The sequence below is a fragment of the Coregonus clupeaformis genome, unplaced genomic scaffold (assembly GCF_020615455.1).
Source record: "Coregonus clupeaformis isolate EN_2021a unplaced genomic scaffold, ASM2061545v1 scaf0275, whole genome shotgun sequence".
Classification (NCBI taxonomy): domain Eukaryota; kingdom Metazoa; phylum Chordata; class Actinopteri; order Salmoniformes; family Salmonidae; genus Coregonus; species Coregonus clupeaformis.
In genome coordinates, this window is record NW_025533730.1 from 82,629 (window position 1) to 98,171 (window position 15,543).

Below are 15,543 nucleotides of genomic sequence, written 5' to 3' on the forward strand. Positions count from 1 at the left end.
GCTCAATGCTGTAGTTCATTCCTTCAGCAAGCAGCGAGGAAACTCCAGAGAGAAGTTTACACGTCAACTTCATAGTTTACACGTCATTAAGATTATCATTCCTATAGCTTTTAATAGACCGACAAACCGAGCGGCTTCATTCATCATGCATGAATGAAATTATAGTCATTGCCCGGGACTAAACTAACTGGGGCATGTTCGCTGAGCAGTACCCAACGGTTTTTAACGTTCCGATAGATATAGGCCTCTGCTATGAACAAACATGTCTCTCTGACATTTTGAATAAGAAATCAGGTCGGCGCTATATGTGGTAACTATATCTGAAACATTCGACAACGTTTGACGACTGAACTTTGCTTTGGGGTATATTCATCAGGAAACAAACGGAAACAACCCGGACGAAACAGGGAGGGACTAACCTGAACTTGTCCAGTTAGAAACGCTCGTTTTTGTTGTAAAACGTTTAGCTACGATGTAAACGATTGAATACGCCCCTGAAAATATGAGACAGCGCTCCTGCTGGTGATTATTACATTAAAACCACGTTCAGTAGCCAAACGTTGTCGAAATGTTGCCGATAGAAATGCCGTGAATAGAGCGGAAGTGATTCCTTATTCTAAATGTCTGAGGCATGTTTGTCCTACATAGTGTATTTCTATCTGAACGTTCCAAAACGTTGCTTCTTGCTGAACGCGCCCCGATAAGGTTTTTATACACGGAAGTATAAGTGAAAATGAAAGTAAAATAAGTGTAGCTACACACCAGGTCACTGCAGCGGGGACTCGAGGTAAGGGTTTTCTAACAATCGATCATAATAACGTGGTAATGGTTTTCTAACAATCTATCATAATAACGTGTTAAATGAAGGTTAGGCCCTACTTGCTACATTTTAGCTGGTCTAGACTAGACTTGAGAGTCTGACCAACTGTCAAAGCGAGTCAACATTAGGATGAGAGGTTCCTGCTGTCTAGTAGATTTAGTTGTCTAGAGGAAATGCCAACACATTTACAGTCTAGTTTGATTTGTTTCCTAATATCATTTCAGGTTGTTTTATTATCATCCACTGATCCACATAACTTAAGGATGAATCCTGCGAGTCTCCACTCAGGCGGGGGATTGGAGAGAGACGAACAACGATAAAAGGTAGGCAACAATATGCAATATAACTGTTCAATGGCCATTTCCATGAACAACTCTTTAAGAATATAATTTAGAAAGACCTCATCTGTGCGCAATATAGCCCTGTATAGGAAGCCGCGCATGGTCGACCCAGGTGGCTACAATGAAGAGCCCGGAAAATAACTGAATAAGTTCTTTAGGGGGGGTTGCCTACTTGTTTCCAGAAACCCTGTCACTGAAGGCATATGTATCTAGAATCCGTTGACGTCGGTCCGGATTGTGTGTGGATATCTTTATAGAAACCGCCTGAACCGAACTTTTCTCCAAACCGGCACCTATAACTTGGCTGTGGTAGGACACGTGGAAGCGCGTCTTGTGCGCAGTCTACTACAGGCAAGGTGACGGTTTGGAGAAAAGTTCGGTTCAGACGGTTTCTATAAAGGTCTACAGATATACACACATGATATAATACGGACCAATGGACAAGCAGTTACGGATGATCGATATTCAGTAACAGGATTTTCGGAAACAAGTATCCTATCTGCCTACAAAATGTTGGCAGTTATTTCCGCACTGTAGCCACCAAGGACGCCAATGCGCGCATGCGCAGCGTCCTATATAGGGGTAAGCATATAAATAAGAATGAATAGAAGGTCGTCTCCATTCAAGTCAATGATGCCATAATGGGTGGACTGGCAGCCGTTTGGAGTGTTTCCCGACCGCTGGTCACCTTTTCAATGCTTATCTTGTAGAATCCAGCAATGGCGCTGGTCCCATTAATTAGCTTATTTTCTAATGGTTCCGCATGTCTTGATCTAACCATCTTCAACCTGACCAGCTAGCTATGTCAGCTATGTATGGACACGATGAGGTGTATCTTATATGCTAACGTTAGCTAGCAGGCTAGACGGTTGTCTTATTCTGGCATTCGCTCATGATCTGCTTTAGACCGCTTGCCTTCTGCCTAGGCAGCTTAGCTACAATGCTTGAGCTGGTCCCATGGTTGAATCATAGCGGTATATCCTCAAATCACTTACAAGCCCTTAACCAACAATGCAGTTTTTAAGAAAAAATATAAAAAGAGCAAATAATTAAAGAGCAGTAGTAAAATGAAATAACAGTAGGGAGGTTATATACGGGGGCACCGGTTAGTGGAGACCCATGCCAGGAAGTAAAAGCAGGAACAGATTAATAGACATGTCCATTGGAAAATTACAGATGTGGTGATTTGTGCTCGTGCACATAATTACATGACCTGAGCTCTCCCAGTAAAACGTATCCTGGACAGGGATATAGGCAACGCCTCTGATTAGATCTGAACAGGGATATAGGCAACGCCTCTGATTAGATCTGAACAGGGCTATAGGCAACGCCTCTGATTAGATCTGAACAGGGCTATAGGCAACGCCTCTGATTAGATCTGAACAGGGCTATAGGCAACGCCTCTGATTAGATCTGGACAGGGATATAGGCAACGCCTCTGATTAGATCTGAACAGGGCTATAGGCAACACCTCTGATTAGATCTGGACAGGGATATAGGCAACACCTCTGATTAGATCTGAACAGGGCTATAGGCAACGCCTCTGATTAGATCTGAACAGGGCTATAGGCAACGCCTCTGATTAGATCTGAACAGGGCTATAGGAAACGCCTCTGATTAGATCTGAACAGGGATATAGGCAACGCCTCTGATTAGATCTTGATTTAATCACATGCACAGATGTAGTTGCGTCAGTGAAATACTTCAGCTCCGAGCTCCAACAGTGTGAATGAAACAATACATTTTTTAATAATACAAACTAACATAATGGGGAACAGGTTAAATAGGGAGGACAAACTAACATAATGGGGAACAGGTTAAATAGGGAGGACAAACTAACATAATGGGGAACAGGTTAAATAGGGAGGACAAACTAACATAATGGGGAACAGGTTAAATAGGGAGGACAAACTAACATAATGGGGAACAGGTTAAATAGGGAGGACAAACTTACATAATGGGGAACATGTTAAATAGGGAGGACAAACTAACATAATGGGGAACAGGTTAAATAAGGAGGACAAACTAACATAATGGGGAACAGGTTAAATAGGGAGGACAAACTAACATAATGGGGAACATGTTAAATAGGGAGGACAAACTAACATAATGGGGAACAGGTTAAATAGGCAGACAAACTAACATAATGGGGAACAGGATAAATAGGGAGGACAAACTAACATAATGGGGAACAGGTTAAATAGGGAGGACAAACTAACATAATGGGGAACAGGTTAAATAGGGAGGACAAACTAACATAATGGGGAACAGGATAAATAGGGGAGGACAAACTAACATAATGGGGAACAGGTTAAATAGGGAGGACAAACTAACATAATGGGGAACAGGTTAAATAGGGAGGACAAACTAACATAATGGGGAACAGGTTAAATAGGGAGGACAAACTAACATAATGGGGAACAGGTTAAATAGGGAGGACAAACTAACATAATGGGGAACAGGTTAAATAGGGAGGACAAACTAACATAATGGGGAATGTGACAGGTTAAAGGATATATTCATAGCCTGTTATACACTAAAAAGTATTAGTAAGTTCATGGTATGTAAGGATCTTAAAATATCTAAGGTTAAAAAGATAATGCATCCAGTACTAGTTCATAGAGATTGATAAAATGCATAAATGTGTTAAAATCCGTCAAGTGTAAAAGGGTAAATTATTGTAAGAGGAAGGTGTAAACGTTATATTGACAACTTTATTTTGTGGTGCCTAATTTAAGGGTAAAAGTGTTAATCTGTGATCTACTAAATGCTCTTAATCTATGAGCCTGAGATCGATTGCTCTGGTCTCCACCCAACTTCCTGGGGGAATCGCGGTCTTTTTCTCATTACACTAAATTTGTCAGTGAGGAAACATAACTGCGTCACGTTCGTGATTATTTCTTCCCTTTTTCAGGGGCGTAACATTTTGGAGGCTCCGCTGAGATTGCTGCTCAGATGTCCGGCTTCCACATCCTGGTCGCTGAATTCTGAGCCAGCTAAATCCCTACATAACAACCCAGGCAGGCTGCAGTGAGGAAAGTGTTGCTGTTCGAGGGAGCTGGAAGTTGGTGGTTAAGTACGTGTCAACTGAGGCCGTTGAGAGACCATCAGAGACAGTAAGGACCATCTAATTCAGAGTCAACTCCTGCACAGTAAAGGTTCCTCCTGTCCTGTCAACATGACAACCGCCTTGGAAGAACTACAGGAAGAGGTAGTAGGAGAATTGCAAACCCTGACTAAAGACAAGTTACTAGACGTATGTGATTTCCTTTGACATATCAGGCGAACAGAGAAGAGTTGTTCAAGACAAATCCCGCATATCATTGATGACTCACATTATGATGTTCCTTGAAAGAGAGGAAGTTGCAGAGTTAGAAGATGGCGGCATGTCGGAATTATTGTTACTTAAAGACAAAATGACAGAGATGATCAGTGGCATAGATAGCAAGACAGGGCAAACTGACCATGATATTGAAACAGCCAGAACACATCACAGAATAGAGGGACTGAGAACTGTAACCCCACAACAAGGGGGTGGGAACTGAGCAGAGTACTGCAGACCAAGCCAGTGATTCTCTGCGCCAGCCCCAACCCCCTGCCCATCTTCAGAGGAGCATGCAGCTCTCACCCAGTGCACAGCCCGGCTCATACTGGCGCAAAGAGTTAAAAATTTCTGGTCAGATAGGTGAACCGGGCCAGAAAGATAAACTGACTTTTTCCAGCCTTGCCCATCAGATTGAGAATGGACTTAACAGAGGCTATCCTGAGGTAGAAATAGTAGACGCAGTAATCAGGGCTATTTCTCCAGGCTCACAGCTACGCAGCTACTTGGAAGGTAAACCCCAGCTAACTCTTCCCACACTTAGATGCATCCTGCGTTCCCACTTCCAAGAGAAGAGTGCAACAGAGCTTTACAAACAGCTAGCTTCAGAAGCACAGCATAGCAAGGAGACCCCTCAAAGCTTCCTGATGCGCGTCTTAGATTTGAGGCAGAAAGTACTATTTGCGTCCCAGGAGTCAGAATCAGGGCTTAAGTATGACCCTGCCCTAGTCCAGCGCATGTGTTTACACACAGTCCTTACAGGTCTCCCAGAGTGACAGTATCAGGATAGACATGCAGCCTCTCCTGCTTGATAGCGAAACATCAGATGAGGTTTTGCTAGAGAAGCTTAACATTGCTTGTGCTAATGAGTTAGAAAGAGCGAAACAAAAAGCGTTTTAATGCCCCACAGCCTGCTACAACTGTAAGTGTAGTTCAGTTAGAAGATACGCCATCTGCAAAGTGTCCTGTGAAGGAAGCCAAAGCTAAGATACCCGCAGAACTGTTAACAGAGTTAGCTGAACTTAAGACAGGTGTAGCTTCCTAAAAAGGTCTCAGTGCAGAGATTGCTCAGATTAAGGAGACATTACAGCAGCCTATGTTTCAGTCATCGCCTTATGCCCATGCCCCACTTCCAGTTAGGAGGCCAGATAGGGACCCCCAGCCACCTGTTTCCCAGCAGCAGTATTACAGCAACTACAGTCAGCCCCAAGCACCTGACCCTGCGCAGTATCAATATGCACCTAACCTGTATACCAACCGCTCTGCTCAAGCTCCAAGGAGGTGTTTTGTCTGCCAGCAGGCCTGAACAGATGCACGCTGCACACACTGCTTCCCGATGTGGGAGTGGGGAACATTTTCAAGCTGGATGTAAAATCCGGGAGTCAGACCATCCAAAGAGGCCCCCTTTAAACGGGGAAGGGTTACCGCTGAGGGACAAGTGTTAACCGTAGCTACCAAAAAGTCCCAGAAATGTGCAAATTGTGCCAGAGAAGATTCATTTGAGAACCTGAAACAATGTTCATCATGTAAAGAGACACTGTACTGTTCCAAAGGATGTCAAAACCAACATTGGACTAAACATAAGGAAAAATGCACTCACCTGAAAATGGACTCTACCTGTGAAAAGCTTTCCTGTACAGAAGAAAATGCCCACTCTTTACCATCCCTAGCTCAAGGTTGCCACCCCCATAAGGTCACCTCGCTAGTCGGTAGACAGTGCCTTGTTGAGTGTCACCTGAATCGCCACCACCTCCAAGCTCTATGGGACACAGGCTCTCAGGTATCGGTCATTGATGAACGATGGAAAGCGGAATCTCTCCCAAACGCAAGGCTGAGGGATGTTTCAGAAATTCTGGACTCACCTGATGATCTAAGATTGACGGGCAGCAAATGGGACTGAAATGCCGTACCTGGGATGGATTGAAACAACTTTTCGGCTAGCCTCTGAAACTGACCAAACGAAGGAACTGATCATCCCAGTGCTGGTAATGAAAGGCTGTCACCTATCTCATCCCATCATAGGTTTCAATGTTATTGAGCACATCCTGACAATGACCGAAAAGACTAAACGGTACAGTACAGTGAAAAAAGCTTTCCCAAGCCTCAAAAGAAATAAGGTGAGGGCTTTTATACAGGCTGTTAGTGCAGAACAGACAGATGAATACGCAGTGAAAACCAAGAAAGAGAAGGTTGCTGTACCAAAACACAGTAGCATTCAGATTGAGTGCCGGGTAGCTTCCCAGCCTTTCAAAGATGACATGACAATGCTTTTCCAGCCAGACCTGAACCCGCGGTGGCCAGATGAACTTGAGTTCTTTGACACACTAGTCAGAGTTAAGAAAGGTGTTTTTCCAGTTGTCATGCTTGATGTCTCTAACCCCACTGACCACGACATTGCCCTGCTAGGACGCACCATAATCGGTACAGTACAAACCATTATGACTGTGTTACCTGCCCAAGTCTTTGAAAAAGCTGTCACCCCCAGCCACAGTGAGTCACACCAGTGTTCAAACCCCATGTACTGCTACTGAACAGTGGGATCCACCAGTAGGTTTAAGTCACCTAACCGAAGAACAGAGAGAGGTTGTTAGGAAAATGCTTAGAGAAGAGTGTCACTCCTTCTCCAGATCAGACAATGACATTGGCTGCATTGAACGATTGAAAATGACTATTTCTCTAAAGGACTCTGAACCAGTCAGCGCACATACATGTCAGTGCCCAGGCCACTGTATCAGGAGATGAAGGGTTACCTTCATGACCTCATAGCCCAGGGTTGGGTTAGGAAGTCAAACTCTTCATATTCTTCACCTGTCGTGTGCGTTAGGAAGAAGGACGGGACCCTCCGGTTGTGTATAGATTACAGAGACCTGAACAGAAAGACACATCCCGACCGCCAGCCCATCCCTCGGGTCCAGGACATCATGGACAGTTTAGGTGGTAATTCCTGGTTCTCCCTTTTAGATCAGGGGAAAAGCATATCACCAAGGGTTCATCTCTGAAGAAAGCAGATCACTGACAGCATTTGTGACCCCATGGGGACTCTATGAGTGGATACGTATGCCATTCGGCCTCATGAACGCGCTCCTGCAGCTTTTCAGCGTTGTATGGAGGAATGTTTGGAAGGGCTCCGGGACAACATCTGCATTCCCTTATCTGGACGACACGCTAGTTTTCAGTAAAACTTTCGACAGCCATGTGAATGATGTGCAAAAGGTTTTGCAGCGTCTCAGAGAGTATGGCATCAAACTCAAGCCAAGTAAGTGTGATCTCTCTTTAAACCCCAGGTCCGTTATTTGGGCAGAATAGTGTCTGCAGACGGCAGCAAAGTTGACCCAGCCGATTTTGAAGCAGTAAGAGCATTGAAGAGAGATCAGACCACAGACTGTGGGCCAGCTCAGAAAAATGCTTGGTTTACTCACTTACTACAGACAGTACATCAAAGACTTTTCTAGGAGGCCAGCTGTCTGTATGACCTCCTGAAAGCAGATTCAGAGAAATTACCTGACCACCCACGGAAAGCAAAAACAAAGAAAGTAAGTCATGTGGTGCCCTCAAACAAGCCAATCCTGTGGACTGACCAGCATCAACAGGCACTTGAACAGCTGATTGAGTGTCTGCTTCACCCACCAGTCTTAGGTTTCCCTGACTTCACTCAGCCATTTGTTGTACACACTGATGCGTCACACCAAGGCTTGGGAGCAGTTCTTTATCAAGAGCAAGATGGGAAGCTTAGGGTCATTGCTTATGGCTCTCGAACTTTAACAGCAGCTGAGAAGAACTATCACTACCACTCTGGCAAGCTAGAATTTCTAGCTCTAAAATGGGCAATCACTGATAAGTTCCATGATTATTTGTACTATGCTCCGACCTTCACTGTATACAGTGATAACAACCCGCTGAGCTACATTCTGTCTACTGCAAACTGAACGCAACCACTTCCAGGTGGGTTGCAGAATTAGCTGATTTCCACTTTACAATAAAGTACAGGCCAGGCAGAGAGAACGTGATGCAGATGCTTTGTCAAGGATGCCACTGGATGTAGAGTCACTGATGAGAGAATGTTCTGAGGAGCTTCCACCAGACACCATTGCCGCCACTATACAAGCAGTAGAGGTACAGAAAGAGCCTTTTGTGCCTTGGTCAATTTCAGCTGCATCTATGTCAGTATCAGCTGAAGGTGAGACAACTACAGCAACAATCAGCTCGATCCCAAAAGAGGGGATAAGAGAGGCACAAGAGTCTGATCCGGTCATCCGTCCTGTGCTCGATTTCAAGCTGTCTGGTTCCAAACCGCCAGTTAAAGAGCAAAAGGAATTCAGTCCAAAGACAAAATGCCTATTCAGAGAATGGGACAAATTGACAATCGACAGTGATGGTATTCTTTACAGAATCACTACAGCCCGCAAGCAGTTAGTTCTACCAGAGCAGTACAAAGGTAAAGTGATGGAAGAGTTGCACAATAACATGGGACACCAAGGTACTGACCGCACTGTATCACTAGTACGTGACCGCTTCTTCTGGCCTTATATGCAATCTGACATTGAGCACTATGTGACTAAAACTTGTAGCTGTGTCAAGCAGAAAAAGCCAGGCCATGAAACAAGAGCTCCTCTGACAAACATTGTGACAACACAGCCATTTGAACTGGTATGTATAGATTTCCTCCATCTCGACAGATGCAAAGGGGGATATGAGTACATCCTCGTGATTGTTGATCATTTTACACGTTACACTCAAGCCTACGCCACCACATCAAAGTCAGGAAAACTGCTGCAAATCTCATCTTCAATGACTTTGCCCTGAAGTTTGGGTTCCCCTCCCGCATCCACCATGACCAAGGGGGAGAATTCGAAAATCAGTTGTTCCATCAGTTAAAGAAACTCAGTGGCATGGCGGGGTCCAGAACAACACCCTACCACCCGATGGGGAACGGTCAAGTGGAACGAATGAACAGAACATTGTTGCAAATGCTAAAGACACTAACTGAGACACAAAAGTCAAACTGGAAGGAGTCTCTAAACAAACTGGTTTATGCCTATAACTGCACCGTTGCGAAGTGACTGGCTATTCACCATTTTATCTTCTGTTTGGGGAGATCACCCAGGCTTCCAGTTGATATGTTCTTTGGATTGTGCACAGAGGCAGGTTCCAGTAACCAGCGAGACTACGTGGAGAACTGGAAACGAGGAATGGAAGAAGCATACGCCATTGCAAATGAAAATGCTCAGAAAGCTGCTGAAAGAAGTAAAAAGTACTATGACACTAAAGTTAGGAGTTCAGTGCTACAGCCTGGCGAGCGAGTTCTGATTAAAAACCTGACACCAAGAGGAGGACCAGGCAAACTCCGTAACTATTGGGAAGATCAAATTCACACAGTAGTGAGACAAATGGGTTCAGACCTGCCGATTTATGAGTTGAGACCAGAAAAGGGTAGGGGACGCTCCCGGGTCCTGCACAGAAACCTGCTCATGTCCTGTGACCACTTACCTTTTGAGAGACAACCAGAAATGACTAAAGATGACAAAAGTAAGAAAAAGAGACATCAGCCTGGATCACAGCCTCTAGATTCTGATGAAGACAGCGGGGATGAATATGACCTTCATCATGAGCCGCTACAGGTCCCCACATTTCCTACAGTACCTGAGAGGTATGCTGAACCAGCGAGAGAGTCGGAAAACAGGCCCCCACCAGTGAAACAAACAGTTGCGGTGCCAGTTCCTGATATGCTACCAGCACAGCCGCTTGTTGAAAATCAGCTGGAGGAGAAAACAACAGTTAAAGAACTGCCTGCTGAGGAGATGAACTTGCCTGCTGAAAATGTGCCTGATGATCGTCCACTAAGTGCCTTTCCTTCATTAACTGCTGCTGCTGAACCTGAGGAACCAGCTTACCAGCTGCCACAAAGAGAGAGACACCCTCCAAGACGTATCACCTATGATCAGCTTGGTATCCCTTCCTGCTACAGTATACAGCCACAGCCACAGTTGTTCCCTGTCTACCCTGCACCAGGACTGGTTCCATGGCTGCCATCACTACAGCGATATTACCTTCAGCCACCCTACATGTATGGACTTCAGCAAACTTGAGGCCACAGACAGAGTTGACATGTTTGACCATGGACTACTGACTGATTTCTCAGACTTTCACAAGACAATTAGCAGACTATGCATATAGATCATTAAAACTGATGGACTGTTGACAATAGTATGAGAAAAAGACTGCTTATGGACTGTTTATACAGCTGGTCAACAGATATGGACTGTGAATATAACTTCTTGGTTCTATTTGAACTGTGAACTTTGACCTCTGCTCAAGGACTAGCTTACAGAAGAGGATTTTCTACGTCCAGTGCTTATAGACTGTTTAAGAAGACAATGTGGTAATGTTGGGACAACATTTATTTTGTCGGGGAGAGTGTGACAGGTTAAAGGACATATTCATAGCCTGTTATACACTAAAAAGTATTAGTAAGTTCATGGTATGTAAGGATCTTAAAATATCTAAGGTTAAAAAGATAATGCATCCAGTACTAGTTCATAGAGATTGATAAAATGCATAAATGTGTTAAAATCCGTCAAGTGTAAAAGGGTAAATTATTGTAAGAGGAAGGTGTAAACGTTATATTGACAACTTTATTTTGTGGTGCCTAATTTAAGGGTAAAAGTGTTAATCTGTGATCTACTAAATGCTCTTAATCTATGAGCCTGAGATCGATTGCTCTGGTCTCCACCCAACTTCCTGGGGGAATCGCGGTCTTTTTCTCATTACACTAAATTTGTCAGTGAGGAAACATAACTGCGTCACGTTCGTGATTATTTCTTCCCTTTTTCAGGGGCGTAACAGGAACAGGTTAAATAGGGAGGACAAACTAACATAATGGGGAACAGGTTAAATAAGGAGGACAAACTAACATAATGGGGAACAGGTTAAATAGGGAGGACAAACTAACATAATGGGGAACAGGTTAAATAGGGAGGACAAACTAACATAATGGGGAACAGGTTAAATAGGGAGGACAAACTAACATAATGGGGAACAGGTTAAATAGGGAGGACCAACTAACATAATGGGGAACAGGTTAAATAGGGAGGACAAACTAACATAATGGGGAACAGGTTAAATAGGGAGGACAAACTAACATAATGGGGAACAGGTTAAATAGGGAGGGCAAACTAACATAATGGGGAACAGGTTAAATAGGGAGGACAAACTAACATAATGGGGAACAGGTTAAATAGGGAGGACAAACTAACATAATGGGGAACAGGTTAAATAAGGAGGACAAACTAACATAATGGGGAACATGTTAAATAGGGAGGACAAACTAACATAATGGGGAACAGGTTAAATAGGGAGGACAAACTAACATAATGGGGAACAGGTTAAATAGGGAGGGCAAACTAACATAATGGGGAACAGGTTAAATAGGGAGGACCAACTAACATAATGGGGAACAGGTTAAATAGGGAGGACAAGCTAACATAATGGGGAACAGGTTAAATAGGGAGGGCAAACTAACATAATGGGGAACAGGTGCGCAACAACAGACAACAATCAAATGAACATAGAAATATAGAACATAGAGCGGCAGCAGCTAGTACTCTGGTGACGGACGAACACGAGGCCTGCCCGAGCCAGAAGGAAGGGCAGTCTCGGCAGAATCCGTGACAGTAGCCCCCCCGACACCGGGCAGAGACGGTGGGTTTGTGCCCCTAGGCGACGTTGTTGCCGGTGATGTCTGGTGGAGGACCTGCCTTACAACAGGCCTACAAGCCCTCAGTCCAGCCTCTCTCAGCCTATTGCGGACAGTCTGAGCACTGATGGAAGGATTGTGTGTTCCTGGTGTAACTCGGGCAGTTGTTGTTGCCATCCTGTACCTGTCTTGCAGGTGTGATGTTCGGATGTACCGATCCTGTGCAGGTGTTGTTACACGTGGTCTGCCACTGCGAGGACGATCAGCTGTCCGTCCTGTCTCCCCGTAGCGCTGTCTTAGGTGTCTCACAGTACGGACATTGCAATTTATTGCCCTGGCCACATCTGCAGTCCTCATCCTCCTTGCAGCATGCCTAAGGCACATTCATGCAGATGAGCAAGGACCCTGGGCATCTTTCTTTTGGTGTTTTTCAGAGTCAGTAGAAAGGCCTCTTTAGTGTCCTAAATTTTCATAACTGTGACCTTAATTGCCTACCATCTGTAAGATGTTAGTGTCTTAACGACCGTTTCACAGGTGCATGTAAATTAATTGTTTATGGTTCATTGAACAAGCATGGGAAACAGTGTTTAAACCCTTTACAATAAAGACCTGTGAAGTTATTTGGAAAAAGGGATGTTTATTTTTTTGCAGAGTTTATATTCTTGTTTTACGCCATTGTAATAGATACATTCACATTTAGTTGGTGTATGTTTCGTTTACATGGGCTAAAAGGTTTAATTGAATGAATACACCTAATCATTATTTAACTGTTCTACTATTAACTGACTATGTACTTTCGTCTTCCAGAGATCCTACGTGTTGAAACATACCAGTGATGCTGCAGAAACAACCTGGGACATGGCTTCTGCAAGACAATCTGCTTTAGAGTACATTACAAATGGAAGGCTACGTCTCATTGGAAGGCTCCAGAATCTTCCCCTCATTGTGGAAAACCTGTTCCAGTGCAAGATTCTTCACGGGGAGCAAGTCAGTAAAATTCAGGCTGTTGACTGTTTTGAACAAACCAGAAAAATACTGGACTGGGTCTCGGTCAAAGGAGAGGCTGCATGCTATGAGTTGCTGAAAATTCTATACATCACAAGGAAGAGGACCTTAGACGACGCTGACTTACAGCAATGGATCAGCTGCTTCCCCTTTAAGGAAGACCCAGAGATGACAGACTACCTTGTTGGTAAGTGATCGTATGGTATCCTCTTAGTATATACTATATAGTATACAATTAGCTTACTGTGCGCGCTCCATAGATAGGGTTTGTACTTTAGGCACTATTCCTTTGGTTCCATGGTGCTGGCGAAGCTATTTGAAGCGCACATTGAAAGGGGTTAATGTACCTTTTTAGATTGTTCATCAAAAATAAGTGCGACCAATGCACTCTTCATGAAGTAAAAATGCCTTTATTATGATGGCGTGTTCAATAGAGATTTGTCATTGTCCTCCCTGATGAAGGCTACGCTGAAAAGCATCCGTTTCTATACATATTGTTCTATTGAACATGCCATCATTATACAGGCATTTTAACTTTGTCTTTAGTGCCCCTTGGTTCTTCTTGTTTTTGATGACCATTTAGCCCCAAAGAGCACCTTCAATCTACAAAGATCTACTAGTGTATCCTTGTAACTTTCTGTCCTGATTTTCTCTAGTCCTTTAGATTGGCTTTGATTTGTTTGCACAGTGCATTTACTCTCTCTTCCCTTAATACCCTTATTTTAGGTTCAAAACCCTGTCACGGATATCAGACACAGCTGAAATGTAAAGCACGGAAGATCACAAATAGTGCATGGAAACAAAGCTGTAGTCTCCTACCAGAGACATGTAGAAATGAGGGGACTTTATCTTACACCCCTCTTGTGTTAGATACAGATGTGCATTCATCTCTCTCCAAAATTAAAGTGAAGAGCAAAAGATGCAAGAAAGCTCGCCCTAAAAAGCTGAAGAGCTTCATCCCCACGGCCAAACAGGAAACATCCCCTGCTGACCTGCTTAGAACACATGAGAAAAAAATCCTCCTTTTTGGAAAACCTGGAATTGGAAAAAACAACAGTCGCCCATCAAATGTTGAACCTCTGGGCAGAGAAAGATCACAGAGAACTAGATTACATGTTTTATTTTGACGTGAGAGACATTTCACACAGAAAACCCATGAGCCTGGAGGACCTTCTCTTTAACATGTACAGTGAGCCCAAAAAAAGTAAAGAAGAAGTGTTACAGGATATTAAGGAGAACTCTGAAAACGTTGTCATCATATTTGATGGAATCACAGACCTCTCCTCTCTGTCGGTAGTAAAGGAACTTATGGAGAACCTCCTACCTGATGCAAAGATTGTGACCACATGCAGACCAGATCAATCTGAAGACTTCCTGACAGACTGGCCCGCAGACTGGTTCAGAGTGGAGGTGAAAGGGTTCAGTGATGCATCCATCAGGGCTTACTTAACAGAGATGCTGAGTGCTGATCCTGACTCCTTGAGCAGTGTGTTAAACAACCTAGAGTTGTTCAGTCTGTGCCATGTCCCAATGTATGCACTGATGGTGGTTACCTGCATTTATTTCCCTACCTCAAAGGCTTCTAAACAGACATGCACTATAACTGAAATGTACAGCAACATCCTCCGTCACTGCATCCAAAAACACAGTGGCAAACGACTTAAGGATACCGACAATTATCTCAAAGAAAACAGAGAGAAAATATTGTCTTTGGCAGAAATTGCTTTTGATGCAACAAATGAAAAATACATGAATTTGACAACACTGAGTTGTGAAGAAAGCGGTGTCCATTTTGCGTTCTTGGGAGCACTTATGGTTCAGGTTGCACCCACAGTGTCAGACACTTACTGTGCATTTCTCCACTACACAATGCAGGAGTTCTTTGGTGCCCTTTGGCTCTTACAGAATCCAGATCAAATCAGAGAGGTTCTAGAGAAGTGCCAGACTGAAGAATGGAAACACACAAAACACTTGATTCCCTTCCTGTGTGGGCTTCTGAATGAGAGGAATATTAGATTTGTAAACGGTCTAGTTCCAGATCAACAGATCAAGAAGACGTCAGATTGGTTCTTCAAGGAAGTGGTGAACACATTTCTTCCATCTCAAACAAACCAAGATCATGCAGAAGGTGGTGTTCCTGAGTTTGAGATAGATCTTCTGTTTTTGTGTCAGTGCTTGTATGAACATCAGTCTACTGAGGCCTGTCTCCTTCTCCTGGACAAACTGGACTATCATCTAGACCTGAGTGGAGAACATCTTGATCCTCATCAGTGCTGTGCAGTGTCTTATGTGACCAGTCAGTCTGCAGAGAGAAAGGTTGGCTTGGACCTGAAAGACTGCATTGTGTCAGACCAAGGAGTAA

The 15,543-nt window shown here is 43.9% G+C and overlaps 1 long non-coding RNA gene across 1 annotated transcript; it reads left to right on the plus strand.

Annotated features, from left to right (window-relative positions):
* Window positions 1-751: 751 nt before the first annotated feature.
* LOC123484333 lies at window positions 752-14,206 on the plus strand. The gene is made up of 3 exons (XR_006658498.1): window positions 752-787; window positions 12,984-13,368; window positions 13,908-14,206. It is a non-coding gene; the product is annotated as an uncharacterized LOC123484333 (long non-coding RNA).
* Window positions 14,207-15,543: the final 1,337 nt, after the last annotated feature.